The 16091-nt window shown below is 37.8% G+C and overlaps 1 protein-coding gene and 1 long non-coding RNA gene across 2 annotated transcripts in view; one reads left to right on the plus strand and one right to left on the minus strand.

The window, feature by feature from the left end:
- Nucleotides 1-1299: 1299 nt before the first annotated feature.
- On the minus strand, nucleotides 1300-15341 carry LOC139816743 (uncharacterized). Its single transcript, XR_011733074.1, has 3 exons — nucleotides 15204-15341; nucleotides 4971-5137; nucleotides 1300-4518 (listed from the first exon to the last, which is right to left on the minus strand). It is a non-coding gene; the product is annotated as an uncharacterized lncRNA (long non-coding RNA).
- The window catches only part of LOC139816739 (uncharacterized), a 93378-nt gene continuing 84577 nt past the window's right edge, over nucleotides 7291-16091 (plus strand). Inside the window, exon 1 of the mRNA XM_071784450.1 lies at nucleotides 7291-7391. The gene's annotated coding sequence lies outside the window, so the exon portion shown is untranslated. The remainder of the gene's footprint in view (nucleotides 7392-16091) is intronic.

Genomic DNA, 16091 nt, shown 5'->3' on the forward strand with positions numbered 1-16091 from the left:
TAAGATGGAAATAAATAAGAAATATTATCGCGAAATTTTGGTCTTGACGACGCGCGTAAAGCGTGTCTCTCTTTCACGGTATGATTGATTTATGCGCTGATTTTATGATTTCCTATACGGACGCGACAGAAATCGAGTATGGCAAAAAATTTGTGGCCGTTTAAAGATAGGCAACGCGATTGATTCATGATGTAATCTATGAAAGAATCGTTATATGCAATAGGAAAATAAATCAATATTGCGGTGACACTGTGTGCTCTCTAGTGTGAATAAATCTCGAGCAGAGCGCGCGTAGATATTTTGTGCGATACAAGAAAATTTTATTTTAAGCTATTAATTTTATTTAATTTTTGTGGTTTAATTTGTCACGCTATTTAAATTTAGAAAATGTGAAAAATATATTCCAACAATAGAATATAAATTAAATTATTGATAAAATATGTTACAAATTTCTTTATAATCTACTATTAATGTACACGTTTCAAATATTTTTAAAATTAGTAGAAATAGAAAAAATTAATTAAATTAAATCAAATTATTTTAGAAATGTCTAGTATTTAAAATTTTCATTTTCTCTCAAAAAAGCGTTTGTAGCATTAATAATTGTAGAAATTTGTTATTTTATTATTGCTTCTATATTTCAATAATCGCAAGTCTTTTCTATGTACGAAATATTTTCTAAATTTTTTCTGAGATGAAAAACTAATGGAATTATGTTTTAGACAAATTTTGAAAATACTTGTTTTATAATGTTATTATTATATTGTTTTAAGCATTGGATATTATTATCATTTTCTTAGTAATCACTACTCGGTACAATCCATGTGCCATGTGAGCGATTAAAAAAGCATTTATACGAACGCTGTTCATAGATTATCGGAGCGCCGTGACAGAATAATATCCGCTTACTGCCGAGAGCACTTAGCTAGACCGAGCCAGCGCTGTTTATCGAATGCTTCCAAAGCAAATCCGTGACAAAAATAGTCCGATCGCTAAAACTGCAATGTATATCGAGAAACTGTACTAAACAGAGAAAAATTCTCGTCGATATCGCATCGGATGATCAAAGTCCCGTGTAATCTATGTGATACGCGAATCGCGAGTTCAAAGATTAAGATTATCGGAGAGATTATTTGAAAATCGTAGTGATTTTCTTTAAGTGATCTTAAGACCTCGTTATACTGAACGTGTCGATTTCCTGTAGTACGTGACAGTTCATCCGCTCTTTTAATATCAATGAAATTAATTGAATAAGAAAAGCCAAGGAGGGATAATCGTTATTCTATAAGTAATCCCGGATTCATTTCTTTTATTGCACTCTTTTCTACCTTTTTCTATTTGAACATATTTACAATTTGTCTACATATTGCAAAAATATAGTTTTCAATTTTTTATGAAATATCTATTTTCGAGAAATATTTTAAGGGATATGAACTTTTGTAGCATATTTTTTTACATGAGTTAATATAAAATATTTTATTGATAAAATATTTAAATATTTAATATAAAATATTTTATTGATATTTTGCTTCGTTGTAATAATTGTTGAGCCTAAACATATCAAAAATAAATAATTATATCGAATTATATACATTGAACTCCGCATACAGAATAACTGATATTACTGCCATGATGTTTTAATATGGAAAATCGTAATCTTTTTATTATGTTAATTTATGTTAATGTACTTATCTCATCCTTTAAGGATTCATTACTAAACCTCAAATACGAAACACTCTTGCATCTTGTGTTCTATCGATTTTCTCTCATGTATTCTATATAGAATCGCCTAGCTTATCAATGATAAGACGATCGTATTGAGTAAATAACAGTATGCAGCTTGGAGTGCGCGTTGACGAGGATGAGAATTACATGGTGTTTGTATCCAGACATCGTATCAGTAACAGAGGGAAGAGTGAATTGTGCGCTTTAATATATATGCTTTAATATATGCTGGGATAACAGCTTTTGTTGAAACATTTATGCGATTTATATTTTTATCCATATATTGATAACGAGAATAGTTCCCAAAGATCTGTTATTGAAATTGTTAAAACTGAATAAATATTTTTACAACACGTACCTTGCAACGCGATTGACATTCGTCAAATTCTTTATGATCAATTTCATAACAGAGGAGAGACTAACACAACAATTGAGTTGCTTCCTCGCAAACATCTTTACCTCTTAATCGGTCGGGAGGAAAGTGGCGGAAAGTTTCACCATTGCGCGATACGAGCCGGGCTTTACCATATATGTTAAGTGCCAGGTGGCGTCGCCGCCCGTTTTGTCTACAGAGAAACACGACAAGTCGAGAAAATCCGAAAGGGGGGTCTTACCCGATCCTGGTAAGTTTCTTTCTTAGCGCTGGTCCCTGCGAAAGAACGAACGTTGCGCAACGAGGGGAGAAAGCGCAAGAGAGGCAGTATATAGCAGCCCTGGCCCGCGCGCGGCTTGTGAAATTATTTCCTCCGCGAACTGAGAAACTTTTATCCAATATCCGCGGCAGCATCTGGCATCAAACGGCTCTGTGCGCATGTCTCTATGGGGTTTCGGAAAATGTTCACTAGCACTAGGTGAGACAGAAAGAGAAAGGGAGAGAGAGAGAGAGAGAAAGAGAGAAGGGCCGACAGAGGGCCGACGGTAAACTGCATAGCCCATTGGCTTCTAATTGAATCTTACGGCATCCACACGGGTTCTGACACTTTGGCACACGGCGTAAAAGACCACTTCACACTTCGCAGTCTGTGAATTAACTTATCGACAATTACTATAGACATTTTTCCCAAGCACGAAGTTTATTCATCAGAATATATCAGGGGGTATAAAATTATTAAAGGATGATCCCTCGGAAAGTTTGTTACAAGAAATAGATATTGCGCAAATGAAACATTATAATAAAGCTTTAATTTATATTTAAACGCTTATAAATTTTACGTTTTTTTACGAGCAAGCAATTGATAAAGATGGCAGATTACGAAAGTGCGATTAGATTTTCGCACGTGAGAGAAGTAAAAACTGTATATTTGATTTGAAACGAGAGGAAAGTAATTATTTCTGGATTTGATATCTCTTGCGTCATTCGAAATATTGGAAACAAAAGTGAAGGTGATCTTCTTCCCGTTACCCCGGTGGAATATGTATATTTTCTGTCTGATAATAGATTTTTCCCTTTACATGCAGCGATACATATATGCCTGAATATGCCGACCTAGTTCGGCTTGCGGAATTGCTGGCTCGCTCGCAGGCAGTCGATTTATCGTTTGATTAAAAAAAAGTTAACCGAACTTTCTGATAGCTTTGATGCAACTGAATGGTCAATTTGTTTGATTTCCATTGTCGATACGTAGTTACCGTTACTATATTTATTGCTATATATTGTAGTTGTGCATATTTAGCGATATTTAGCTATGATTAAATCTACGAACTTTTATAAATGTGTTATTTCACGCATTTAAATTACACACAGCTTCATATACTCTGTCAGAGGGGCTTTAAAAAATCCAGAATTCCAGAGGAGGTTTCATAAAATTTTCGAGATTCTATATCGTCATAAAAAATAAGAACTCACGTCGATCGTTCGCTGTAGTACACGATGCGTGTGGTAATAATTTTGTTTATAGCACAATGGATTTACCCTTTTACGATATTGAGAATTATCGTCAATTTTTGCAATAATGCTGTGCGAAAGTCTTTTACAATGTACTTACATTGTATATCGCGAAGAGTGATGCCACTTAAAATTTTTACTGTCACTTCGTACGAGCGTACAGAGGAATAATGGCGGCATCGCATTAAATTTCACTACTGTACCGTAGAAAATAGTGGGATCAAATGAAATAGCGCTTTGTCGTGCATCTTAATTGGCTTCTCGTTTCTAACGAAGTAGGATTTAATTTATGTCCCAAGGAAACGAACACAGGACAATGTCTCAGATGCGTAATGACACTCTGCTATAGGTACAGTCTTGCATTTGCAGTTACATTTCTTATGGCCAATACATAGACGTTTAAAGTAGAACGAAATATACATATACACATGGACGCATACATAGAAGAGCTTTTAAGTTAAAACGTGATATAAAATTCAATTAATCTTTAGCTAAAGTCGGTGCAAGCTTACGAATTTAACGTTGCATTAAGACGCACGCAATAGGATGGCCGCTTTAAGCTCTTAAGTTTTTCCGCATACTAGCAGCCGCAATCTGCAGACGAAGGGATCTTTTTGCCGCGACGTCCTTAACAGCAAACGACAAAAAAGGTCTATTCGTATTGCGTAATAATATCGCACCCGCCTCGCTTCTCGTCATTGGCCCTATCCCTTTTGTCCCTCGATGAAACTGCGGTAGCCCCAAGGCTACGAGACACAATGAAGCTTTATTTCTTCTTCATATAGGATATATATAAAGAGAAGCTGCGCGCGAGCTTTATTAGCTCGTCATGTATTTTAGTGCGTCACCCTTCGTCAACCCAGTTTAGTGGCGAATCGGGAAGGATGAGATATCGTTTTTTCTTTCTTCTTTTTTTTTCACATAAAACAAAAATTGCAACGCCGAATTTTATTCCACGGGAGCCGTCCTTGTACGAGATAGATATAGATGAACAAAAAAACAATATCAGTATTGTTGCCAAAGCGAACATAGCCGGCTCTACGGACACATGCATGCATATCGCTAAAATAGCATTTCCTCAGTTTTAAAAAACTGAGTTATTAGTTGCAACATTCGCATGTCATATGATAAAGGAATTATTATATTGACTATGTATGCATATATTGACTATATATGGCATTATTAAATGATGAAAACAATGTTTTCTTGTTGAGATTAATTAATGATTTTGGTTATCCACTGTAGATTAATTTTTTGTATGATGCTAAGACATCATTAATGCCCACTATTTTGGGACAACATTGTTTTAAGGTAAACATCTTAATTTAAAAACTTATCCTATTGTTTAATTAATATTTACCTTATTGTAACTGAGATTAGTTCATAGCCTGCTTATGTATGATTCCACAGTCCCCCTGCGCGATTTACCTCATAGTCAAATCCTATCTATTTCACAAGCTTCTCATCTCGAATACACGTGGATAGGATTTGGGGTTGTCGTCCTATCACTTGGCCGAATCCTTCGAGCTAGTTACATAGAGAAACGGGATATATATATGCTGAATACGTCTTGTGTGCGTGTGTGCGCAATGCCTACCAATGCTGGAATTTGCCATTGCCTATCTATACTGCTTCAATATGTGCAGTGTATTGATTACATATTGTATCTAAGACGCGCGTAAATAGTAAAACTCGTTAATTTAACGAGTGTATATAGACAAGTTTCTTCGATAATTTGTTTTACCGTGCACTTGTTGCATTCATCGAAATTGATTCGCAATCGCGAAGACTATGTTCTCGGTGTATTTCTACCAGAAGAATCTTCTTTCACGAGCGCGTCGTGATACTTGTCAATTATTTCTCATATACTCGAGAATTCTTCGATAAAAAGCCCCCGGATAAGTAAGGCAATGGAGAAACTGAGGACACCGTTACAAGTCCTGTCGCACGAGGAAAGAAGCCGTAAAGGTACAAAGAATAGAGAAACAGGAGCTACCTATAAGAGAATGCAGGAGAGGCTGAAGATGGGACGAAGGACAGAGAAAGAGCTGAGATAAATGTGGAAGCGAGCCCGCCGTAAAACCGGTCGAGAAATAAAAAGGTCGTTCCTCGGCTCGTGGCCCAGATCGTTTCGCAATGGGGATTACCTACGGCACGTCATATAAAATGGCCGAAGCCATCCCTCACGCGTATTTCCAACGTACCATGGAATCGCCCTTTACGTCGAGAAACGGGAGAAAGATGTGACTTCGCCTGTTTAACTCTCCGGCGGCATTGTCTAATGTATGACTAAACGTCGTAATAAAAGTTATCATCGATGACGCTATTTAATTTAGCATGCGCGCGGAGAGAGTTTATTTTACTCGATCATGTATATTCTATCAATTAATTGGAGAAACGAATAATAATTGTCGACACTAATCACGAATATCCTTCGAATTGCTGTTATTCTCGTTAATTACGTAATTAGATTTTTATTGGAAGGAGGGGTAGTTTGCCGCGCGCGCGTATGTATATTTTATTGAAATCGAAGCAATTTAGTATCAATTGCGACAATGTAATCAGTGGTATATTTACTAATAACGTTATGATAAAACAGTTATTAATGCAATTACTAATTAATATCTAGTAATAGCGGACTCTGCTTTGTATAATGGTTGAAAATATTAAAATAATCTGTAGTTGAACTTTGTCGAATTTTCTATAATTTAGAAAAAAAATTTAAAAATCTTTTTTGATAAAATTTATTCATTTATATAACATGTGCGATATAACTATTTTATCTATTTAATAAATATAGAAAAAAAAGTTATATTAAATTCGTACATTTATAAATTTCTATTTTATTAAAGTAATAAGAGTGTCGCTTATGTAAAAAGCTCTTTTTATTGTGCTTGCGCAGTAAAATTTATTCTTGGTGAAGAATTTAAAACCACTAAAGCATTCTTAAATTAAACGACCGCATTTATCAATATTTAAAAGTCTATTCATTATACTTTGCATTTCGTTATCTAGTTTACGTAATTCACACACTAATTTGATAAACAAGTCTTTCTTGGATATCAAAAGCGGTAACACTATAAGGCAGGGTACACCAGGACGTAAACACGAACTATTGCTTTCCAGATTAGGCTTGGATGCACGTTCACCTCCTTAGTGTCAAACTAGCTAATCTAATGTAGCGGCGGTTTCCTTGGAGGATTCATGAAACTGAAGTTCACCTTGCTGCTGCGGTAATTATTGCCTGTGGCAATATAAAGCAAAGCACGTATTGTTATACAGTTATAGACTGCGCCCGTGCATATTAGCCGTGACGTATCGCGGAAGTCGTGGTGATACGGCACCTGCTAAGTTTGAAAGCATTTCGCTGTTTTGTGCAATTTAATGTCATTAATGCGCAGATGATATATGACTCACTCATGAATCAACGATCACGATCACAAGACTCATACTCTCGAAACGTTTAAATCAATCGTACATATATGTACCGAGATTGCATAGATTAACATTCGGCATTGTATAGTATCACGTTATTATTTTATATCACAACTAAATAGTCCATAACTAATAATATTGATAATAATAATTTTATAAATATCTATTTTTTAATTTTAATCCAGTGGATTGTTTCTTAATGTGATGCATATTTGAGACTAATTATATTTTACGGATTGTTTCAGATTATCTCCTGGCTCGATCTCAACTATATAGACTCTCCTAAGTCCGACGCCTCATTGGGAGCGTAGAACGACAACTCGATACACTCGATTGCAACTGTACGGTGAGTCCCCTACAATCTTTTTCTTAGCTATCGTTGCAGGCCGTAAAACGTTAGGCGTAACGATGGATTGCGTTTCATAGTGTGCTACGTTTAGCAGACTGTAAATTACGACTTTATCCCGAAATTTTTATAGTTGCGGCTGAAACGCCATAAATAATATTTTATTACGATTCTGTATATGTGTGCAGCACACGAGTAATATTTCTTCGATTTGTCTGATTCCTGATGCCTTTTACGATAGTAATCTGGCAAAAATTGTGTATAGCAACAAATAAATTGACAATTATTTTTACGAAATGGAAATAGGGAATTTGTGATTATAGTAATTTTATAAATAAAACTGTCAGAGGTTTGCAGTTTCGACAATATAATTATTTTCTTGTAATAAGTATTCAAGCGTAACGAGGATTAAATAACAAGAGCTCTTAAATAACGAGTAATATGACTAATTAAAAGGATAAAAAAATTATTTTTATCAACTTACATCAACAATTGTTATTGTTGATGAATAAATTTTTCATAATATAATTGAATTTTTCTGACCAAATGTTACATGATTCTAATTGCATTTAGAAGGTAATATATGATAAACTATCATCAATTTATCTCGCACTGGATGATCAATATCGGTTTTGTACTTGTAATACTTCCTAATGCGCGTGTCAACGTTTACAAACGATCGCACATTACTATTTTGGTGGTATGTTTATCATGCAGTAATTTATAATTGTGTCCCGAGCAAAACATCCGCATGTCGGAACGATTGTAAATATCGGAATATGAATTATTCTCTTGAGTATATTATGGATATTTAAAATTGTGATATATAATAAATCTCATTGTTGGATTTAATATAGCAGAAAGACATATAGTTTCTGATGTGCAAAGTATAGTTTCTACAAATCTCTTTGCTTTAAGCCAAAGTTGTTATACACTTATACATCTGTTTCTATAATATGTATAATATTTCGTTTCTATACCTAGTTATATTTATAAGTAGTTAATTCAATGTCTAAGAAAAATTAAATGCTTTTTAATAACAGATTGTTCGGCCAACTTATAATCGATTTTTACTTAAACAAAATTTTAGAGAAAGATCATCATTTATTGTAACGTTATTGGAAAAATAGAATTAAAATTCTATCAGTAAGTAATCTTTGAAAGAAAGTATCTTCGCCTGAAATTTGCTGAAAAATATAGTTATTCATTTAGTCTCCTAAAGTTTAGTTCACAAAAGGTTCTTCTTCTTTAATCATTTACAACTCAAAAATTATTGAAGCTTCATTCACTAAAACGAGCTTAACTCCAGATTGAATGTTTTATCAAAATACTATCCAGTTTTCTGGATCGATATGTATTTATTAAAGCAATCATTTAAGTTTGTTTCGGCACATCGCAAATGCAAGAGAAGTAAAGTGCAATTTGGAATGTGATGCAATGAAAATATTATGTTATGTAATATAAATCGCAGTAGCATTTGGCACTAAGGAATGCTTTATTTTGGGGACTGGTTTGCTGAACCACAGTGTGTTTAATATAAACATTCAATATTTTCCGCGAATGCCGATGGTGAAGCTAACGCGTCCTTCCATCGAACGATACGATAAGCGTGGGATAAGTGGCGCTCTCCGTAGAAGCTTCGAAATTAATTCCAAGCAAGAAGCCCTTCGTCGTTGCTCGTCCTTACCCTACTCGCCCACAGCCTTCCGCAAACACACGGGAGCGGTCTGACGGATATAGCCCGGGTTAAACTAACCTAGTCTAACCCAACCGAACGCAAAGCACCGAGGTTGTCCTCTCACCGCGTGCAAGGTGCAGCCTACTGTCTATCTGAAGCTGCCACGAACCATCAGGAACGAGATATCAGCCAGGGAACAATTCCAATCAATTTGAGGCGGATGTATTCGTCCGACCCCCAACCCCTTCCAACCCCCTCGCACTGGTTGCTCGTGGACCAGCCGATATGACGAGAGTACATCCAAGAGCACCCCACAAGGTATACATACTGTATACATATAATCGACCGCGAATTGAGATGCCATTGGAACAATCGGATTTATCGTCGGTCGCGCGGCCTCGTGGAAGATCCCCCCGGAGAGTTAACTGTTTTGTTGACCGCAGAAGTATAAGGGTACATATATATGTAATATAAACCGCGATAAGTTGGGAAGCTGCCGGATTGGAAACTTTGGTAAGACTTTGAGTAGGGCTTTCGCATTCGAAGATGGTATTGGTTCAAACGAGATTCTGATATTTCATATTTTTGAGTCTAGAATATATCTGCATATCTCGCATTTTATTATTGATCTTACTTACCGATATCTCACATTTAAAATAATTACTTTAAATTATTTTAGTTCCGTCATTTTTCATTAATATTGATAAGAAAGATTGACACCTCTCTTGTTATAAATCTATTTAACAAATTAAGTTTTTCCAATGACTATTCTTGTACTACAGTTATGAATATAAATTGTCATAATTCGATCGCGCGCAAAACTTCTTTTTGTCATTTGCATTCTAAGTATAAACTGGAATAACGATAAGAAAAATAAAGTTCGTATAGCCGCTGTATCTGATAGAAAAGCTCTTGTTGCGTAATTAATGGCCAAGTATTATTGGAATTATTTGTCCGCTTTGGCGTCGGCAAATGAGACGCTTGTCGGCTAGTGTCATCAAAAGAGAATACTTGCGAAACAAACGATACACATGTATGTACAATGTACACGCTCGTAAATCACGATGTTTAACATCCATCTAGTTGGTGCCGTTAAAGTAGTCGTTACGTATAGCCGGGCGATAAAATATTTACGTCTTCCATCGCGGAGCCGTAGAGCTGTCGCGGTGAGCTTCGAATTAGCTTTGAAATTGGCGTTCGATCCGCTGAGATCCGCGAAAAGTTAGTGCTGTTTGCGAGCTACGAACCGCGTAGCCCTCTATTTTGATATGTTCGTGCCGATCTCCCTTTCCCTCGCACTCACACACACATACACGTGCATCGATGGAATGTTCGCAATAGCGCAATAGCGCTGGCATTGAAGTTTTCATGCTCCAACGACTTTTTCCGGGGCCGCGAAACCTTGTATACGATCCAGCCGTATGTGATACGAGCCGCGTGTGGCATACCAGTTCGAAGACGGTCTTTAATTCAAGGAAGCACGTGCCCGGTGTAAAGCTCGAGACCATTACGTGGCTTGTAGCATGTGAACTAGAAGAGGGTAAGAAAGGATTCTGGCGTAGCACAGAGTAAATTCGTACAGAGAAAAATTGCAGCAACGACGACGACGACGGCGACGACGACGGCGACGACGAAGAGGAAGGTGGGCAACGGCGATGGTGTTCTCGGTCTCGATCCGATCGGACGACGGTATGACTTCGATTTTCGATACTCCGAAAGTATCTTCTTTGTGCGCCGCGACGAGATAGAAAAGCAGACTGTGAATTTACAAATATACGAGTGGTAGCGAGTAAGAAGAAAGGATTACGGGTCAACCGGGAACAGAGGTCTCGGGGGAGATACCGGAGAGAACGTTAGGTATATAAGCCAAGAGAGAGGGACTTAAATAATCAATCGTCTTCGCGAAGGCTGTAGGTAAAAGCCTATAGCGCTAGTCCTCGGGCGAAGTGTTTGCGCACCCTTCGTTTCTGCTCCTCTCCTTCGCGTCTTCTTCCTTCGAGATCGTCCTTCTTCCTGCTCTTTAATACAACCCCCCCTCCCTCCTTCTCTATCTTAGTCCAACACCTTTCACTAGACGCTTTCTCGCCGCGTTCACATTCTACTTCAGAAGAAGCTGGGCGCACACAAAGAGACTTCGAAGTTGAGTTTTATGGCCGGCAAGGTCGACTTACTTGGTTTATGAGAGTGACCGTACCGCTGTCCTTCGTGAATTTTACTCGATCGTCGTGGCCGATAAGACCCACGAAAGATGAGGATCCAGTTTCTTAATGCTTTAGCGGTTTTATTGAATTTTCTTCATAACGCGAGTTTGATAATCTGGTTCTCGTTCATGCTCGCGTCTGCTTTTTCTCTTTATTGAACGTGTGAAAATTTTTATGCGCTAAGAAAGTAAAAAGTTCGATATTCGCTTCTTACATTAATGAACAGGGCACTATTTCTATGCTGCAGCTATCGTAATTATTAATACTGCAACGTTGATGTGATATCTCATTTTTAAAGGTACATTTTCATATTAAATTTTTTTCGAATTTATATTAAAATATTTTTATTAAGAAATTGCATTGAATTTTATGATAAAAACATAAAATTTGTTCAAATAAATACTTTTTTGTTTCTTATTTATAACAGACTTGTTCTTGTTTATATGACTTAAAAAATTTTATATGACTTAAAGAATTTTTTACTGAAAAATGTTTACGGGGGAGACTTTAAAATCTGCTTAATATCTGGCGAACGCGGTTGTTTCTACTCGCAATTAGGAATACCAACTGCGTGCTACAAGGGAGTAAATGCCAGTGTTGGACACGGTTTTAAACCGGTGATTAGAGATTTCAATTCGTGTCCTGCGTTCACGCCATTCGTTAAGAACGAAATTAACGTGCGACATAATCGCGAAGACTAGAGGCTCGTCCGGCGGGGCAACGAAAGGGATAAAGACGCCGCGGGAGGATGGGTTAATTCTGCATAGCGCGTGGGTTAATTTGGAAAACGTGCTTCCCGGATTGTTGCTATGGAAATGAGAGAGCGTTCGTCCTCACGTTCCCCTTATTCTCCGAGTACGGCTTAATCTCCGAGAGGGAGAGAGAAAGGGAAGCAGGCTGAGGTGGAGGCGGAGGGAAGAGGAAGATGACAGTCGCAGTAACCGTACAAAGCGTAATGCGAGAGGGTAATAGCGAAGATCTGTGAGGAACGGAGGAGGTGAGGGAGGGGGGTGGGAGAGGGATAGAAGGATAGAGGAGAGGGAAGCCGAATGGAAAAGCAAGGAGTTTAGGAGAGGAAGCTATTGCTATCCGGGCTGGATGATGTAGAAGAGGAAGACGAGAAACGAGAGAATAACGTCACGTACACAGCGCGCTAAGAGCACGTTTCTTCACCCGTTCCGGTTGCTCGAGTGTATTAATCCTACGCGAGAGAAAAAGTGGGAGTTCTCTTGTACTTTTCACGTTCGGGGTTCGCGGCGGGAATCTAGCGCAGACTCTTGATAATCTTCGACGCAGTGTTATTGCTGCGCCGGCGAATAAAGTAATATTCCCGCTAACGCTCATAACACCGTGTACCCTTCAATTACGTTTGTAGAATTTTTATTAGCACGTTCGTGTCTACATTACGCAATGATGCCACCGCCACCGTTGATGCCATTCCCTCTCGCATATCTTCCATTTACTTAAGCTCGAATATAATGACGGTATAAATGCGCTTTCTAGCGTACATTTTCTTTACTGAAAGATAGTATGAAAAAACATAATTGTCAAATATCATGGCAAATTATGTCTCTAACTGTATGTTAGAGAAGTATTTTTTTTTAATCATGTGACAAAAAATAATAAAACACTGCAACACTCTATAACTCTATAATCAAATATTATACACTAAAATATTGGACAAAATGAATTAATTAATAATTTTTTTTTATAATAAATAACTGTTATTATTATATTAATAAATATATAAATTAAATATATTAATTTATATATATATCTGATTGAATTATAAAAATAACTTTTGATCAAATATAATATTCCTTTAATGAATCCGTGAAAACATCGTCACGTCGTATATCATTTTTGCGCCTGATCCATTCGATAGTTTGCTCTTTTTCTCATCCAGCTAATAATATCATATTTCCTGAGTAAATAACGTGAAATTCCTGCTCTTTCTTTACTGTTATGATATACGAAAAATAATATTTTTTACAATAACAATACCGATAAACGAGAAGTATATATTTCGTAATTATCGCGATTTATCTGTGCGCATAAGAAAATGTTTAGATGAGGATTCTTGCAAAACTGATGCAGTCAAGATAATACTTTTTGTTATGCGTGTCTGTGTGCACTGCATCAACCGCTAAAAACCGTGATACCTGATGTTTGCACGCGGATCGGCCTGGGATCCGCATATCACGATGGCCACGTTTATGCAAAGTCTTATTTACGCGCGTGTACAATATGCCGTCATCCCGGCGTGCGTGAAACACCGCGGCGAAGGGTGCGTTTTCTCGCATAACTCTTACCGCTTAGAGTGACAAATAGCCACGGCGACGTCGCGCATGCTTGGACGACGATAAGAAGGGCCGAAATTTAAAGGCAAACTCACGGCACCATCTTAAAGGTTCATGCTATCGTTAAACACTAAGGATGCGCGTAGAATTGGTGCTGCGAAGTAAATTTATACGCGTAACTTTTAATAGTCTTATTTTAATGACTTAGTCGCGTAATTAAGTCTTTTTGACCGTCGAGACGCGTGATTTTAAACAGAATAGAAATAACGTATAATGAAAAGAAAAAGTACTAATTCCAACATTTTATATTATTTTATATTCGATTTAATCTTTTTCACACCTAATATGCTTAAATTTTATATATTTGAATAAAAATACATAAATATAACTCTTAGCAGATTTATGCTATTATCTCCAGCGTTTGTCCGTCACATCAAACGCTAAACATCGACAAAAACAAAAAGAATCTAGGTTTCCTCTATTTCTCGCTCTTTTTATCGATACGTTCGATGATATAAAGCAGACTTCTGGAATCGAGAGTGACGTAAACGCGAGATGGCTTTTCTAGCCTGTAACGGAGCTCATCGTCAATATTATTGCCTCCTGAAACGTCGCAGCACTGCAAATATCGGTACGCGATGGTAGAAAATACTTTTCGGCCCGGCAGTAAAGACGAGCGCTCATCGGATCGTAAATGCAGTGGAACCGCAACGGCGCGCGGCGGCGGCCGTTTTAAGTTCGATTGCGAGTGCATCATTCATGCACGTGTGCATGCCATGCATATATATTGTATATTATTATATCTCGGCATGCGAGATGAATTTGCAGATCTCGCTTTGACTATCTTGCCACGCATCATATAATTGTCATGATGAACAAGAGAATCGGGATAAATGCATTATCTAATCCTCTTCTAATATAATAAATTTTGATAATGATAAATGTTAATAAATTACTTTAAACAAATAGTACACATGTGGGATATTTAAGGGATCGGGTTTTTTTCGATGAGTCGTTTTATGTAAATATTTCCGATTTATTTTTTGCCATCATTAATATTCTGCACGTTATTAGCATTTTTTTCTATATTAATTCCGGACATCGATATGGACATCGCGCGCAACTCTGCGGATTGCGAAATGTATTATTCCACGCTGTCATATGACGATCGAATGTTTAATCAAGATGTTAAAAAAACAGATGTGCGATTGAATTCATCACTAATACATCACTAATATACCAGTGGCAAAGTTTGTACAGTGCGGCACGATATTTGTAAACCGGACCGATGAGAGTTTATTAATAGATGATCAGTTTTCTATGTTTCACAGAACGGACAAATCTATTAAAAGCCGCAAAGTGGCTTACGCCACGTTAATGCATCCTCGCCGTTTATATGCATGTTCTACGCTATTAGCAAGATTTATTCCGCGTCGCGCGTTAAAACGCAATTGAATAATCCAGAAGATAAATCGTTTTCGCGTCTATGCGCGAAATACGCGCGTCTACAATTTCGCGCATAATTCTGCTTCTTGCGTGCAAATCACTTACGAGTTACGCACTTAGCCATGCGAGTAATCTGATTTGTTGTACTCGGGCTATAGCGAATTCTGCGCCAACAAGCACTCGTTACCTGATGCTGATGATCATAGATTACTGGCTGAGCACACTCGCGTCGATTTCAGTTTGCGCGCACGAGCCATCGAATAGCACTTTATATATCGTCTCGTCCCTCTCCTCCGCATTGCGCGTACCTATACGCGCACGAATATACGCGTCCGTCGACTGAGTTTGGAATTTCAACGCTCTCGTAACCTACTCTACAAATACTACAGAGCGACCCGTTGGAGGAGAGATAAAGCGATTGTTACCTTGTGTATGTACGCTAAATAATCGTGTTGCCTCGCGTACGCGCCGATCAAACATCCAATCGGCGTCAAAGGTGTCGCGCAAAAGTTAAACCCGATCCGTTTATAGCGAATAAATAATCGTATCGCGCAAAAAGCAGAATGCGAACGGACGCGCGAAATCGTTTTATCCGTCGGCGGTCATATTGACGCGAATTTATCGCGCGTTCTTCCGCGTTCTTCGGAAACACACATTGCGCGATATAATTTCCTTCGTCCGCGCGAAAATATTGGCGCTCCACACACCGCCCGCGCCGTTACCGCGGTGGCTGGCGGTGACTTCCGGCGTGACGATAAATAAATTATCGATCGCCGCGATCGCAAAATTATATGAGGTAATCATTAATGGGCTTGCAATAGCACGTTGCTCGCAATCACGTTCGAGTTTCATTGTTTACGGAGCACAATCGTCCCGCGGCATTAATTAATGCGTCGACGGCATATACACACGATTAGCATTATTAATGCAGGATGGTTGTGCACGCGGTGCGCAATAAACGATTGTCTAGGTCGTAATGCAGGATTCCCGATTCGCGCAATAACAAACTTTATCGTCGTACGTTATAGCCGCGGTATATATGGGGCGGCGGGAGTCGCGACGCCAGCGAAAATTT

The sequence above is a fragment of the Temnothorax longispinosus genome, chromosome 7 (assembly GCF_030848805.1).
Source record: "Temnothorax longispinosus isolate EJ_2023e chromosome 7, Tlon_JGU_v1, whole genome shotgun sequence".
NCBI classification, from domain to species: Eukaryota; Metazoa; Arthropoda; class Insecta; order Hymenoptera; family Formicidae; genus Temnothorax; species Temnothorax longispinosus.